Source organism: Gopherus flavomarginatus, chromosome 7, assembly GCF_025201925.1.
Source record: "Gopherus flavomarginatus isolate rGopFla2 chromosome 7, rGopFla2.mat.asm, whole genome shotgun sequence".
In the NCBI taxonomy this organism is placed as follows: domain Eukaryota; kingdom Metazoa; phylum Chordata; order Testudines; family Testudinidae; genus Gopherus; species Gopherus flavomarginatus.
The window spans coordinates 7,236,173-7,252,593 of record NC_066623.1 but is presented as its reverse complement, the minus strand read 5'-3'; the positions used below and the strand labels follow the sequence as shown (position 1 = coordinate 7,252,593).

Here is a 16,421-nt window from a genome sequence, read left to right as displayed (position 1 = left end):
GCCTGGGTCCTCTGACCCCTCTCCCTCCTTGTGCCCTGCTGAGTTTGGGTTCTCTAAAGAGGGGGATCTGCCTCCCCTCCATTTAGAAGGTGGGGTGGCAATGGCCCTTTTGCTCCCCCTGTCTCCAGCACTCATGATCTCACAGCTCTTGCAACCATGAATGAAGTAAGCATCGCACACAGTACCGCCCAAGTCTGCCCCTCCCCCCCTCAAAATCAAGAGGTTGGCTTAAAATGCATGAGACTGAAAATAAATGTAGGGTTCTCTTGGGTTCTAGCTTTTGAGCCTTTAGGGCAGGGCCGGTTCAAGGATCCCCTTGCTGGGGGAGTGGGTATTTTGGGGCCCCTGGATGTCTCTATTTGCAAAACAACTAACCAACCCTCCAGGCTACTGAGACCCCTGACAAATCTTGGATTGCAAGACTTAAAAAGGTAAAATGTTACCACTGTGTCAGTATTTTGCCATGACTTATAGTAAAGGAGGAAGACTGCCCAATCTGCTGCTGCTCCACTGCTTCACATTGGAAAATTCTGGATCTACTTTGGCCTTTCTGACAATAATCTGGGGCCTCGTGAAGATAGTTTTGGGCAGGGGCAAATGTCCCCTTTGTGTGCCCAATAGCACCAGTCCTGCTTTAGGGTGCACTAAGGTCATGTGTCCACCTTTTCCTCACACCCATGAGGGCTACAGCCACATGGGAACCTAGCTGGAGTCCCAAGTTCACTCTGCTGGGCAGGAGGTATTCTGGAAGCAGTGACCTTGAACTCTGGGGAATAGGGGTAGGGGAGAGAACACCTAGTATTCTGGTGAGCGACCGCCCCCTGCAGCTGAGGTTTGGAGTGGCATATATGAAACCCATAGGGCGGGCTTTTGGGGGTAGGGCAGATGAGATGATCCTGTAGGGCTCCCCAAAATACAAATATACTGGGAACCCACCATACAAATCGGGCAGGTTGATAGTGAGAGCGGCCAATGGGCTGAAGGAAGGTAACTTCTGCACAGATAGCAACATAGGAGCATTGGACAACAAGCCCTGCCATGCTGGGCCAAGAAAGACAATAAGGACCCTGCATGCCACCCACCAGGATGGTGAACTCTGACCCAACCATTAAACTGTTCCTGTCCCATGAAAATCAGGATGGATGGCAACCTCTCAGCAAATATAGCTAGAATCCAGCCATAGCTAGAATCCATGCCATCACACTTCCATGAAGGCAGTCCAAGCCCTCTGGCAAAGGGTCGCCCCATCCTTTTCTTTTATTGTCTTCCTCGTTCAATCCCAAGTCTTCTGCTGGGCCCAAACCACCCCTGCTTCCTCAGGCTAACCTGCCATTGGAGACAGTGGCAGATAAAGGGGGCGTTAATCAGCTGTGTTTTGCTGGAATAAGGACCCCAGAACCAGGTCCCAAACCATCAGGGGTTTTGATATCTGATATTTACTGTCTGCAGAACTAAGGCAAAGAAATGAGCAGAGAAGTGAGGAGAAGCCAGGCCTCAGGCACTAAAGCGAAGCCACTTCTCTTCCTCTCATTTTCTATTTCTAGCTCTTTTTTATGAGGTCCCAGCCTGCTTGCGATTCCAGGATCTCCCACAATGCTTTGCTGGACCCAAAATTCTGCCAAGCAGGCCAAGTGCAGCTGTTGTAAATTAGCTGGAAGTAAAACAGACTTTATTTTTGCTTTGTTTCTCTGTATCTGAGTCAGTAAGTGAGATCATAGGTGCCCACGTGCAATGAAAAGCATCATGAGGATCCCATGACCAGCGTGTACTGGCTCCATTCATCCACACCGGGGACTTTCTCCTGCCAGGCTTTCCCTACTGGGGGCTCTACGGGTTCTCACTTTTGAGGACCCACTGTTCTTCCTCAACAGGGCAAGATGAGTTCTAAATATTTCGTTCGCCATGGCTTTGCAATGAGTCTCCTCTTTTGCCTTGTCTCTTCCACCCCCACCCCACCTCCGTGACTCCAGTTCTTTCCCACCCTTTAATCTAAATAAACCAGAGTGTTTTTTGGCTGGAACTGTCCTCAATTGCAACATCCCCTCTCTGGGGTCCAGAGGCTCCCATGACACTGCATTTACTCACAGGCCAGATTATCATCAGAGAGCCTTTTCCCAGCACATGGCTGGAATTAGGAGGCGCACACATGTGGAGAGACTGTCTTTCCAAGCCCATAAACAACCGATGATAAAACACAGAGGTATGAAATCTGAAACCAAGCCAGGGGGCTGGGGGAAAGTCCCAAGAGATGCGTGGTAAATACACACTCGCTGAAATGTAGCTTCCTGGCTCCAGCCTAGGCCTTTCAGACTGGGCCTGATTCGCCAGTGCTCACAGCCTGTGTTGCCATTTGCACCAATGCAAAGTGGGCGTAACTTGCTGCCAGGCTGCTCGGGAAATTTTGAGCCCGCTTTGCACAGGTATGAATGATGAGAATCAGGCCCTGCGTGGTTATCTAGTACATGCCAGTCTCGCTCTTCCCCTGCTGAAGTCAGCAGGATGTTGCAAGCCTTTCCTCTAACAACCTCTGAAAACCCCACAGCTACAATAGTAAAATCCAGCTTTTATGTAGCTGTGTTCTTCAGCAGATCTCAAAGCGCGTTACCAAGGAAGTCAGTAGCATTATCTCCATTTCACAGACACAGCCAAGTCAGCCGGCAGGTCAGTAGCTGTGGTGGGAATAGAACTCAGGTCCCTTGATACCCACAGCAGCGTGCTATCTGCTAGGCTACCCTGCCTCCTCAACAAACAGGGACTCCTCTCTGTGGGTTTTCCAACACTCCTTGATCTGCTCACAATGAGCAGATTAGGCTCAGAGACAGATTCATATTATACACAAGCGGCCCTTCCAAATTCCCTTCCGTTAGTGGCCCCTACATACGTGTGACTTTCACTGCATGCCCTGATCAGACAGCGTAGCTAGCATAAAAGGAGTCACACTTGAGGGCCGAAATCTTCACACTTGAGTGCCTATGGATTTGTTAGATCCATATTTAGGCACCTAAATGAAAGCTGCCTGCTTATCAGAGCCCATTGAAGTCCATGGCAGCAGTGGGCTGAAATTCAGGTACCTTTAATTTCAGAATCCAGAGATGGATGTGGGTGCCTGACTTTAGATACCAAAAATGAACATTTTTAGTAAGAATCCTAGTTACCTAGGTAGGGCCAAATCCATCCTTCGAGTGACTTCACGGCGGTCAGTGAAGTGACGCTACAGACGAACATGATCCATCCAATGTACAGCTCCATGCGCGAATATTGCACTGGAAGGCTCTCCACTCTGGTCCTAGTAAATTTTACCCTTGAGTTAAACACCCAGTGGCAGATCCTCAGTCGATGTAAACTTATGTAGCTCCATTGAAGACAATGGCTCTGTACTGATTTACCACGGACTTACGCCAGTTGACACCAGCTAAAGAGCTGGCCCCAGACTGTCACAGGCATTAGAAAGACTAGGAGCGTGGAGGAGTTAAGTGGCACACTGGATGCATAAACGAGCCTTTCACAGCTGGAGGCCTCATCTTAGTCATGGCTTGAGTCCCCTGGGAAATGACTCCAGTGGCCTTGGACATCTAGAAGAGGCTCAGCACTGGAGCTGCATGAGGGTGGGGAATCAGGAGGGAGATGGAGCAGCACGATGGGAGCTGGCATGGTCATTTCCAGCTCCACATGTGAGTGACATCAGTCCTTTAGTTTCCTGAATGCCCAATTCATTTCTTTTTAATAATTGATTTTACTGGTTTCATGTGCAGAGATTTCCCGTCTAAACAAGCTGGTGAATCCTACAGATAATCAATGCAAATGCAAAGGAAAAACCATGGAAATTAGCCCAGGAATAAAACTCTCTGGTGTTTAAAGTATCAGCCCTTTCTCGACACGAAGGGAAAAGAAGAAAGTCCGGAAGAGACATTACCGGTAACGAGCAGCACGAGGCTGGAAGGATTTAACACTGGCAGTGGGTTGGGAAGCCAGCCCATAGCAGGCCCGCTCCCAGGCCCATCGCAGTCTGTGGAGAGCCTCCCATTGATTTCCATCACCTTTGGAGTAGGCCCATATTTAGCCTGGCTCTAGCCTTGTTACTATCCGGGCCTCACTTTCCTGAACACCAGAATACACCAGAGCAACCCAGATGGTCCTTTCCTTCAGGACCCAGCTGCCTCCCGTGCTCTCTCTCCGGTGCATCTCCCGCAGTAACTCAGTCCTGGCCCTGCACTCCTCCTGCCAAAACACAGCGCTCCCACGCCCAGTGCCCACCGCTGCCTCATTGGCCTGACAGCCTCTACCAAAGGCCCAAGATGAGGGACACAATGCAAAAATAGAGGGGGAGGAGGCTTGACATGATGCGGGGTTCCTCTCTGTACCATGTGTAACCCTGGTCGTGTGACTCAGCATTTCTGCTGTCAGCAATTCAGAGTAACATAAAATGGGGCTAGCTCGGAGGATCACTCTGAGCTGGCGTGGATACATCTGCTGATGTATTGTGTACGTGTGTGACTACCCTGTCTGTCCTTGCGAGAGTGTGCAAGCTGTGCTGGCATGCCTGCTGCGTGTGTGTGTGTGAGAGAGAGGGTATTTCAGTGAGTGGCCCGCTGTGTATGTGCATGAGCATAGCCACATGTGATCACACACCCGTGTGGTTACGTGTCCATTCAAGGAAGCTCACTGCATCACCTGGTCGGAGTTTGGGATCAGGTCATGCCCTGCTCATTGCCCCACTCTCCATCAGGCCCACGGGAGAAGTAGGAAAGGAATGACCTGTTTTAGATAAATTCAGAATAAAAGAAAACATCTGTTGGGAGAGGAGCCAGTGTTATAAATAATCCCCCTGTCCCGGAGGGTCGACATTCATCACCCACTCGGCTGCGCATGCTTCCTCTGTCTCCGCCTTCAAAATAAAGAACAGGCTCCGGAATCTGCAAGGCTATTCCTGAATGCAAGGGCATGTGGAACTATCTGTGGGAAAAAGTGTTTGCCGGGTCAGGCAGGAAGAGGGGCTGGGGATTCACCTGGGTCCAGGGGCAAAGAATGGGAGACAAGGAACTGTTTGGAAAAGGGGCAGCACACACAGCAAATCTAGAGCAAAGCAGATGGGCAGCATAGCTCTGCCACTGCTCGTGACTGATGGAGGACGTACGGCCTCTTCCGCTCATTCCAATCTTGGTCTTCTTCTGTGCAGTGACAGCCAAAGCCTGAGAAGCGGGGCCAGTCTGGGTGGCAGCGCTGTGATTAGGGTGACCATGTCCTGATTTTATAGGGACAGTCCAGAATTTGGGGTCTTTTTCTTATATAGGCTCCTATTACCCCCAACTCCCTGTCCCTATTTTTCACACGTGCTGTCTGGTCACCCTAGCTGTGATTTGGGCTGACATCTACAGGGGGACTCGACTGAGGCCATGAAATCCTGCTTCACTGGTGACCTAAATTAGGATTTCTAGCCAGACCTCCCAAGGCCAAAGAGCAGTCGCTATCCAGCTCCGTAGTTGGCTAGAAGAAATCGGGCCCTGGGTATCCCGGGTGTCACTCAATTCCAATACACAACCCACGGAGACATCAGGCCCCTCCTGTCTTCCTCACTGGTTTTCAACACACCCAGGGCCATCTGCAGGTGCACAAGAGGGTTGTGGGGAGGGCCCACAAGGAACCTTCCCACCCACTGCTTGTGCCCCTGCTTGGGCCAGCCAGACATGGGTGAGGAGTCCATGCTGGGCTTGTGACAGCAGAAGAACTAACCTCTCCAAAGGACATGGGGAGAGGTAAAGTGGGGATGGGGCCAACAGCCCTGGTGCCCTACAGTACCCCAGCCAGCTGGGCTGAGGCGGCAGCAGGGAGGCGGGCAAGGGGATACATGCAGCACTCTGTCAATGGCAGTGGGAGATCCTGCTCCTGATGGTTCATAGTAACTCGGTCAGAGTTCTGCCAGGGACTCCAGCTCTCTGTGCTGACCCTGTTTGTCCTTTTCCATTGCAGCCGATGGCTTAAAGCCACAGTCAGGTCCATACTAAAGATATATGCAAAAATATCTGCTTCCACGTAACAGAAAGGAGGAACAGCTCAATAGCACTGAATGACGCATGGGGCTGGGGCAGTCTAACCCCAGCTCTGACAACTAGTCCCTCTGTGGCCTTAGTCAAGTCACTCCATCTCTCTCCTCCAGCTCCCTCGCTGGGGATAAGAATATTTGCCTGCCATCATCAGGATGGAGTGCCTTCAGCTGAGCCCAAGGACTAGCCAGCCCAGCCTGCAGAAAGATTAATGAGCTCAGCTGGGTTGCAGCCGGTCTGCCTGATTGACTGAGGGGAGCAGGCAGGCCTGCTTTTAAGATCAGCAGCAGTTTATGCCTGCAGCTGTGACTGCTCCTGAGCTTGTCTTCCTCTCAGCCTTGCTCCAGTCCTGCTTGGTTCCTGACTTTGACCCTCGGCACAGATCCTGGTTGCTGGCTGCTGCTCTGGCCACCCACGCCTAGTCCTGACAACCTCAGAAAATCTGTGCTGGTTTATTCGTGTTTGCAAAACAGTAACTATGAGAGGAACCAGGAAGTGCAAAACTGCTCCACTGAGTGGGAGCCTAGTAGCTTACTTAGATAATTGGTCATTGCCCCCAAAGTTGGCAACTAAGACTGGCCACAGCACCAGCAACTGGGCTCCAGCTCCCTCCCAGCCAGAGGCTAGGAGCAGCTCAGAGACCCTCTTCCACTCCTCCAGGGGCATTTCAGATGCAATGAGCCTGTTTCATTTAGGTGCATAGAGGTGTGATGGGAGAGAACAGCAGTCAGCTGTAATTAGGGAGGAGGCATGTTAGAAACAGCTTTGCAGGCCATCCCAGTGTGCTAAGGCCAGCACTGAACTCTCCCAAGCAGGAGACAAGCCAGAGAGACCCACAGAGCTTCATGCCAGAGGAAGTGACCTGTTATCAGGGCTCGGAGCAGCCACCCTTTCATCTCCTTGCGGGTCTCTTCCCCTCCTTCTCCCCCATCTTATCTCAGTGCAGTCTTCACTGCATCCACTCTATTGTCAAAAGGGAGCTAGGAGATGCTGGGCATCAGACTGAAGTGGTGAGTAAGGAAGGGACAAAGGTGAGATGCTGTCTCTGATACTCTTGACTGTGCAGTTGGCTGGCTTTAGTGGGGCAGACAGATGTTTTCTCACTGTCAAATAATTCTGCGGCTTGCAGGAAGCTGTGATCTATCCTCCTGCAGTAATTAGAGGGAAATGCTGTACTAAGGAATACAAGAGATAAAAACCCATGCTCCTGGTGCGTGGGAGTCTTCCTTTCAGCATGGCTGCTTTGGCGAAGTCTAAGCCAGGGTGGGATCCGGAGAGCCACCCATGTACTGACTGGCTGCAATTATTTACTAATTATAAACAGAGAGAGCCTGGGGGATGGAGCAGGAGATGATGACAGAGAGAACTCACGTTCCTCTCTGAGTTTTCAACACCTGCTCCTTGAATGGAATCAGGGACCTCCTCAAAGCCCAAGGACAGAGACATCTCTAAGCCCCAAAAGTGAAACCCACATCATGCAGTGAGCAGCTACCAGCACAGCAGAGGGAACCAAGGAAGATGAATCTGCCTCTAATTTGAAAATGCAGTTCTAGCCAGTCACTGCCAGGCACGGAGATGAAACAGCTCTGATGAAGGCGTTTGATCTTCTGTTCTCCACCATCTGCGAAGGATCCAGGCTTAATCGCTTAGTTATGGAGCTTCTTGTCCTTGTGCCCAGGATTAAGCTGCTCTCCAGATTTGAGGTCGGGGAGGAATCTCTTGGAAAGGGTTTCGGGGGCACTTTGCCTATTTGTGGAAGTGTGTTCAGGGCAGCTCCTTGTGACTGCAGAGGCTGCAGCCAGGAAGGGGGCCCAGGAGGAGGTGCAGTCAGTGGAATGTGAGCGACCCCTTCCCGCTCTCCTTCTCCTGTAGCATGGCTAAGTGGATAGTGCACCAGAACCAGGAGACTAGGCTGCCAGTGACCTAGGGCAGGGTCACTTCCCCTCTCTGTGCCTCTATTTTCCCTCCCACTCTTTAGAATTTGCATCACACTGGAGCCTAGAAGCCCCAGTAACAGACCGGGAGCCCACGGTGCTAGGTGCTGTACAAACATAGGCCACTAGGACAGCTGCTGACCCAAAGTGTTCTGCCTCTCTTGTAAGCTCTCTGGGGACCAGGCCTGTCCCTCACTCTGTAGACGTGCAGTGCTTGACATACTGGGGCCGGTAGGGCCTATTGTAATGCAAATAATTAACGATAATAATATGTCTCAGTGCAAAGAGGCAGGTGGAGATACTCATGGGACATACTGGGGTGCAGTGTAGACCCTCTGCTCAGAGGCACAGCAGTGAGCAGCAGCTTAGAGAGAGACAAGAAAGGAGGGAGTGGAACGGAGCAGAAGACGAATACCAGGTATGGTCCTGAGAGGGCCCTTGCTGAGCTATGCAGTATAGCTGACATATTGATTGGTGGTGCCCAGAGAAAAAAATAACACAGGGTAGGAAGTGCTAGGCTAAATGCTACAGGCAAGGGGTGGGAGTGAATGGTCTTGTGGTTAAAGCGTTCAGAGTGGGACTCAGGGAGATCTGGGCACTGGCCCTGCTCTGTCACTTACTCCCTGTGCGACGATGAGCAAGTGGCTTCTGCCCAGCGTCACAAAAGCATAATGCAACATGGACGTGCACACAGAAGTCTGATCCGTGTGATGGGAGAGGGTGTGCAAACACCTCTCACTGGTGCAGCTGTAGTGGGGGCTGGGGGGTGCACACACAAGTCAGGCCCATGCACAAGTGTGAGAATGGGGCCCCTGGATCTCTCTGTGCTTTGGTGCCACTATGTGGAAAAATAGGTGGGGATGCTGTGAGGCCTCACCCGATAGTGTTTGGAGCACTCGGAGATCCCCTAATGGGAGGTGCCGCAGACACACAAAGTGATACCGGTGGAGGCATTCGTGCTTTGGACCATCTGCTTCAAAACCAGTGGGGCTGAGATTTCCTGCCAGCTGGGGGAATTTTTCCATTCAGCCTGTGTCACTGCCTTGGAGAAGCTGGCAAAGCACAATGGATGTAAGGGTGGCAGGGCTGGGCAGCCTCTAAGGGGCAGGTGGACGTTTGGGGGGGGGGGCAGCTGGAGGGGAGAGGAGAATTCCATGAGGAACTGGTGACTCGCCTTCTGGGACACCCATGGGTCAGACTGGAACATTGCAGTCACACAATGAAAGAGGAGGGTTTTGCTCACTGAGTAGCTAGTGGGTCAAAAACTTCCCGCAGCTTCACACAAGGGAGACCAGGGTCAGTTTCATCCCCTGTGTAACTCCACTGACCACCCGGCCTGAAGCCAGAGCTCCCCGAGCCCCTGAAACAATTAGCTTGTCAGCAGCTCCATTCCCATCAATCCCTGCCACCAGCACCGCTCCTGGGGAGCTGCCTCTCTGTCTTTCTGGGATCCGAAAGCCACAGATAGGAAAAAGGAAAGGAGAGCCAAGGCCTCCTCATTCCAGGCCTGGCGGTCTGACAGTCACAGCCGCACGCAAAGATTTCTGCTCTCTTGCAAAATGCCAAGCAGCAAACCTCCTGCCAGCTCAGCAGGAAGCTGAGGTCAGACCCTGCAATACAGCTGCGCAGAGCTGCAGAGGGCCCCCCCCTACAATCATAACATTTTGAAGGGGCTTCTAATAGGCAAACAGGAGAGTGAGTGGGGACAGACAAAGAGTGGCAGAGAACAAGCCTGGGTGCATCTGCCAGGAGGGTGATGCAGCACAGGCAGGGATGGGAACCTGCCGCTCTCACAGGTCCCCCTGACGTACACGGTCCACCCCTGCTTGCTGGGGACACCCTCAGAAAGGCCTCAAAGGAGTCGAAGAGATTTTCTCTCAGCAACGTGTCCCCAGTCCTGCCAATGCCAAGCTCAGCCTGAAGGGCAGCAGGCATGGCAGAGAGCAAGGGACGTCCACCCGCGAGAAGTGCTAGGTACTTCCACAAGGATCCCAGTGCACTAGGGGCACCAGAGATGTCCCAGCACACACTGAGCTCTGCTCTAGGCTGCAGGAGGAGGGAGTGATCAAAGCAAAGCTCTTGACCTATTCTCCAGCAGTAGGGTGGGGCGGGGCTGGGAGCCCAACCACTAGAGCGTCCATCTTTTAGAAATGTAGTTTCATGGCTCCAGCAGAGGTGATGGAGACATAAGTCACTGGAACTGCCACTCTCCGTGGATGCAGGGGGCCAGGGAGCCTGTCCTTTATAACCTGGAAATGTTTCCTCTTCTTTTGGTGTCTCTGGGCTTGTCTACATCAGAAAGTTGCAGCGCTGGTGAGGGAGTTACAGCGCTGCAACTTAGGAGGTGTACACATCTGCAGGGCACCACCAGCGCTGCAACTCCCTGTTTGCAGCGCTGGCCGTACTCCCCTTTTGTCTCGGGTGTAGAGGATCCAGCACTGGTGATCCAGCGCTGGTAATCAAATATAGACACTTACCAGCGCTTTTCTTGACCTCCGTGGAATAAGCAGGTATCCCAGCATACCTGAGGAAGCCTCTGGTAATCAAGCTGGTCTCCTTCCCTGGTTTGCTCTCACGTTCCCCGAACCCCGAGCAAGCAGGTCTCCTTCCCTGCGGTTTGCTGGGTGGTTCCGGGAACGCGAGAGCAAACCGGGAAAGGAGACCAGCTTCGCCGCGGTTTGCTCTCGCGTTCCCCGAACCCTGAGCAAGCAGGTCTCCTTCCCTGCGGTTTGCTGGGTGGTTCCGGGAACGCGAGAGCAAACCGCGGCGAAGCTGGTCTCCTTTCCCGGTTTGCTCTCGCGTTCCCGGAACCACCCTGCAAACCGCAGGGAAGGAGACCTGCTTGTTCGGGGAACGAGAGAGCAAACCGGGAAAGGAGACCAGCTTCGCCGCGGTTTGCTCTCGCGTTCCCCGAACCTCCCTTGAAGCCGCCCAACAGCGCTGCAGTGTGGCCACATCTAACACCACTTGCAGCGCTGGTTGCTGTAAGTGTGGCCACTCTGCAGCGCTGGCCCTATACAGCTGTACTAATACAGCTTTAACAACCAGCGCTGCAAAATTTTAGATGTAGACATGGCCTCTGTGCAGGGGCAAGGGAGCTGGGACCCTGGCATTCCATTCTTCATCCTATCACTCTAATGCCCTGAGGCCTCACTCAGGATCTGGGTCCCACTGCTCTAGGGGCTGGGCAAACAGGCCCTGCCCTGAACAGTGGGTAATTGCTTTGAGAGGACACTAATCTGTGCTGGATTTCCACAGTCTCTGGCTGCAGCCACCTCCCCAAATCTACCTTCCCTTCTCGGCCCTCCAGACACAGCCTTGAGAACGATCAATATGTGTTCCTAGGCCTGGAGGAATTCTCCTTCCTAAATAAAGCCACATCCATGTTCTCTTGACAAGCTCCCAGACTGGAGGAGAAAAGCTTGGCAGCTGTGTGCAAGGGGGGTGGGTGAGCTCTGAAAGGTGGTCGAAGCTCCCAATCCCTTAAACAAGCTGGGCTTCTATTCTGCAACCAGTTTCCAGGCAAATAAATTGAAACTGAAGTGACTTCCAATTTGCAAGGGGAGAATGTGCCTTCAGAAAAAGCGGCTCGCGATGGTGTATTTTCTCCTGGCTTTAGTTCAGAGAAACCCACAAGCAAATGTATTTTTTGTATAAATAAGACAGTGTGTCTCGCCAGTTAAAGCAATTCAAACATGAATGTAGCAATTTAATTGGTGCCAATTACTGTGTCTCGGTAACATTAAGATTTCAGTCACAGCCCCTTAAAGTGCCAAGAATATGAAGGCAGAGAACCCAGCGTGGAGGGCAGGCAAGCAGGAGACAGGCCTGCAGAATCGATCAGCTGGCTTAGGTTGTCTGCCAGCTCTCTGGCTACTGAGTGCCACTAGTAAGGGGATAAACCCCCTTCTGGGCAGGGCAAAAAGTCCATCTGCTCCATGAGGTGTTGGAACCATGGGAAGCTTGTTCGCTTCCTGCCCAGTGCCCACTCAGAGACAAAATGTTCTAGCTTTCTCTCATCTTGCCCTGAGTTCTTTGGTAAGAGGGACAGAAACTAAGGATTCTCCTCTTCTCCTGGTGAGATGTGGGCATAAGGTGCCTTGGGAACCAGGTCTGTGATCCAGGCCTGTCTCTGCTCCCAATATACAGGTACAATGTGCAAGTGCACTTACCGATCTGCACACCCTCCCAGCAGGGCTTTGTTTCTGTTCCCACCCCCACTTCCAGATTTTCTCCAGGGGCACAATATTGGGTACTCTAGTGCTAGGGAGAGGTGAGCGCAGCCAGGGATGTAGGACAGCTGGCGTGATGGGTGTAGGCGGATGTGATGCTCGGAGGCAGGCATATGCCATAGCAATTGGGTACACTACAGGCATAGGAAAGCCAACACCACAGAGGGATGTACGTCATTTACACCACCTCTCACTGAATTTTAGTTGCCTGGGGGCATCATCTCTTATGGGGACTTGCCGGGGTTTGTTTTCTGCAGTGGCCCTTTCAGTGACAATCTGCTGACTCCTTATGTAACCATCCTCATTCTTACTGACCTCTGACATTGATCTAGCCCTCTGGGAAGGAGGGCAGTGCCTAGCCAGCAGGGAGCGCTCTGCACTGTGGAGGAGGAGCAGCAGTTGTGTCTCCAGCATCCTGGAAGTGGAACATACTGCCTGTTTGTGCTGCAGGGAGAGGCAATGGACTGGTAGCACCTGTGCATCTTTCAGAGGGTAAGCTCCACCCCATGACCTTAGCACTTCCTCTCCCTCCACACTGTCCCTTGTCCTTCCTCTTCTGGTTACTGCCCCCTTCACTGGGCAGTGCGGGCTCTCAACACACACCATGCAGCACAGCACTGCAAGGTGCAATTTGCTCTGTGGCTGAAGAGTTGGCTCAAGGCCCAGGAGAGATCTCGGGTCAATCTCCACCTCTGCCACAGGCTTCCTCTGCGACCTTAGGCAACTCACTGACTCTCTGGGCCTCAGTTCCCCATCTGTAAAATGGGGATACTAAAACCTTCTTGGTCTGCTTAGGCAGGGAGCTCTCCTGGCTCTTGCTGGGTGTATGTGCCACATTAGTACAATGGGGCTTGGATCTCACTAGGGGCCTCCAAGTGCTACCGCAACCAAAATAATAATGCTCAGTTTCAATATATTGCTCAGTTCCAGAAAGACACTGCAGCTCCAGACCCAGGCAGGCCCTGCTCGGGGGGTTGGAAGCTGAGGGGGCCAGAGAGGTGTTTGGTTCAGGGAGCCCAATTAGGCATTTGGGAGGTGGGGAATAACAACCCAAACCAGCCTCATTATGTCCTGTTTGCCCAGCAGAGCAGAAGGAGCTTTCTGGAGTGGTTCCAGCTCTTGGGGAAACAATACCGGGTTTATACAAACCCCTCAAAGATCCTCTTTAGGATTTTGGGTCCCTTTGTTTAAACTAAACAAACAAACTCCCAGAGGCCTTCATTGAGGTGACATTGACAAAGCCAGAACAATCCCAGCCTTCAGGCGGCCTCCGGGTCAGAGCTGGGCTCCATCAAAGTCAACAAATGGAGCCAGGATTTGGTCCAGTCCCCAGCTCACAGCAGCAGACTCCCACCCGCCCCTGTGCAGCCTCGCTGCCATGGAGGGGTAGCTCAGGGCAGAGTGGAGCCTGCAATGCTCAGATATAGTAGGTAAGAACCAAACTTCACCTGAGACAGTCACAACCTCACAAGCCCCCCAGCCTTACCTGTGTGAGTGAGGCCCACACACCTGAGGGCTGTAGGATATGGCTCAAAAAAAAAATGCTCCCCATTCCTGCTGCTGGGCTGATAACCAGCAGGCCCTTATCTCAGCGCTGTCATAGGCATGGCTGTCCTACCCAGGGCTTTCTGCCCTGCAGGAGGCACTAATTCCCTTGGCTAATTGCAGGTTGCGACTGACACCTGTTCCATGTTACCCAGTCCCCATAGCCCTTGGAAAGTCCCAGCCTGCATTAATAACCTTCTGATGTGAGGACAGAGAGTAAATGTGGCCACCATCCCATCAGCCCCACCCAAGGGCTTGTTATTCATTCAGGAAGCCCTGCCTCCTTCGCTTTCAGAACATCATAGCTGCCTTTCCTGGCCCTGGTCCTCTCTCGCTGAAGCAAGTGCCTGACTCCCATTGAAATGGGAGTCGGGGAGGGGGGCCTGGAGCTGATGCTTCACAGCTTTCCTGAAACAGGGCCTAAAATTTGCCATTACTCCGGAAGGGCCTCCCTTCAATCCTTGGTCTTTTGCAAAGCTCCCACTCGGATGAGCACTGCTGCGCTCCAGAGCCAGGCGAGACTACATTGAATTTTGTAGCTGTTGACCAAAGACCACACTTAAAAGCATAACTCAGCGGACTCTGTAGAACCAGAGTGACACCCCTGCGTTCGAGTACCAGCGTACTGGCCATGTGGGTACATGCTTCCCCCCACAGTGCCCACCAATGTGACTTTGACTGTAATTCAGTCTCTGGGGCCCATTCAGCGTCCAGCCTCTCAGCTTAAACTACCAGCAAGCATGTCCCGGGCGCTGGTGCTTTTTGTGACTCGAGTGCCTATCTCCAGTAAGAACTGGATGAAGACCACAACTCACACCCCAGAGAGCACTAAACAGCCATCCTGCTGGGACAGATGCAAAATAAATGCCCAGGAGGTGAAAGGCCACTACCCATCTCCTGAGCCCTCCTGTCTTGCTGCAGAGGCATTTCTCAGCCTCATCGTTCCCCTTTCGATGACCAAATCCTGGAGAGATGCTGCTTAGCTTTGCGACTGCTGCCACCCCGGATCAGTGTGGGCTGCGCACAAGGCTCATCAGGGAACCAAGCCATGAGCCCCTGAGGCGCGTGTTGCCCTTGGGACAAGCCAGCCAGATTTGTAGCAGTGCCGGTATGGACACGCCCTGGGGAAGGCTGACCGGAGTGACCCAAGGCCCCCGGGGTCTGAATCGGTCTGTCCCGCTAACCCAATCTACCTAGACACTATTCCAGCATCCAGAGCCTTGGTCTCCAGCGCCCAGTCCCTGCCCTACAATAGCAAAGGGCTCTTAGTGGGCAGGGGCCTAATGATGGGAACAACACAAGACTGCACAGGGTTGCAGGGACCCAGCAGCAAGGCAGGAACCGCCCGGCTTCCCCAGCTCTCTGCGGTCTAACTGCGGGACCTGCCCCTGCGCTCAGCCATGCGGGCTGCGCCTCCCCGCGGCTCTGATCTCTGCTCCTGTCCCGGGCACCACCAGCTCAGGACCCCCAGCTCCCTTCCCCGGCCGGGATGCTGCGCCGCCCTGCAGCCCCCTCGCCTCCCGACCCGTCTCCGGCAGCTGGGCGCTTGGCAGCACGTCCTAGGAGCCGGACCGAGGGCCAGGTGCGAATCCAGCTGCCTGGGCTGGCGGCTTCCAGGCTGGGCAGCGGGGTCCCTTCTTCTCCCTTCCCCTCCCTTCCCCTCGAAAGCTGCTCCTGGCCGGGGGGCTGAGCGTGACCCAGCGGGGCTCGCCCGACGGGATTCCCGGCCAGCGGAGCGCAGCGCAGGGGAGCGCTCCCGGGCGCGCAGCTTACCGTGCGGGGGGTCGCTCCCCAGCCTCCAGCGATTCCTCTCCCTCCGCCTCTTCTCCCGAGCGCCCTGCCCAGCCCCAGCGGCTCGGTTCCGCCCGGCTCCGGCCGCTCTGCGCTCCGCGGGGGGGTCCCGCGCCCCTGGACGTGCCCTGGCTCTGCCTCTAGCGCATCCCAGCGGACCCGAGCATCGCCGCGGGCCGTGCGCCTGGGGGCCCTTCGGTGCCGCGCTGCGGAGAAACAACCCGCAGCCGGTGGGGGGACATACAGCTGGGAAAAGCCCAGGACTTGGGGGGCGGGGGGGAGGCTTTGGTCCAATAGGCAAAAGGCTGGAGCCGTCTTTAAAACTTCTTCCCGTCCTGCCCCCGCCCCCTGCCAGCTGGAGCCTTTTCCAAAACTTTCGATTCAAAACAAACAAAAAGGATCCGAGCTCCAAGGGGGAGTTTCACTCAGAGCGCGGGGGGCGGGGGGTGGGCTTGGACCTGAGCTCTGCGCAGCTCCCGGCTCAAAGCAAAACAAAAGCAGAGACGAGCACCCTGCCCTGCCTTTCCTCCTTGGACTTGAAACAAGAATGGGCTCCGCTCTCTCTGTGTCTGCTTTCAGTTCTGGCCTTTCTCCCTGTCCTTTTTTCAAACCTCCCCCCGCTTTCCATTTTCCCCCTTTCTCAGGATGTGAGGGGATGTTTAGAAAATCCAAGGCCCATGCCAGCCGCTGACTCATGGTTTTATTAAAGAAGGCCTGTCTTAAAGGGACTGCGGGTGCCCCCTGAGGGCTGCCACAGCGTCTCCAGCCTGACAGAACCACTGTCGTGAGGGCCCAGACTCAGCCACTGTCATGGAGTCATTTCTCTAGTGGTTGCCTACACGCATTAGCTGTATGGCTTTAACCAGGCTGGTGTAGAT

The 16,421-nt window shown here is 53.7% G+C and overlaps 1 protein-coding gene across 1 annotated transcript in view; it reads right to left on the bottom strand.

Moving 5' to 3' along the window:
- Positions 1–15,854, bottom strand: part of PDGFRB (platelet derived growth factor receptor beta) — a 70,066-nt gene extending 54,212 nt beyond the window's left edge. Inside the window, exon 1 of the mRNA XM_050961512.1 lies at positions 15,526–15,854. The gene's annotated coding sequence lies outside the window, so the exon portion shown is untranslated. The remainder of the gene's footprint in view (positions 1–15,525) is intronic.
- Positions 15,855–16,421: the final 567 nt, after the last annotated feature.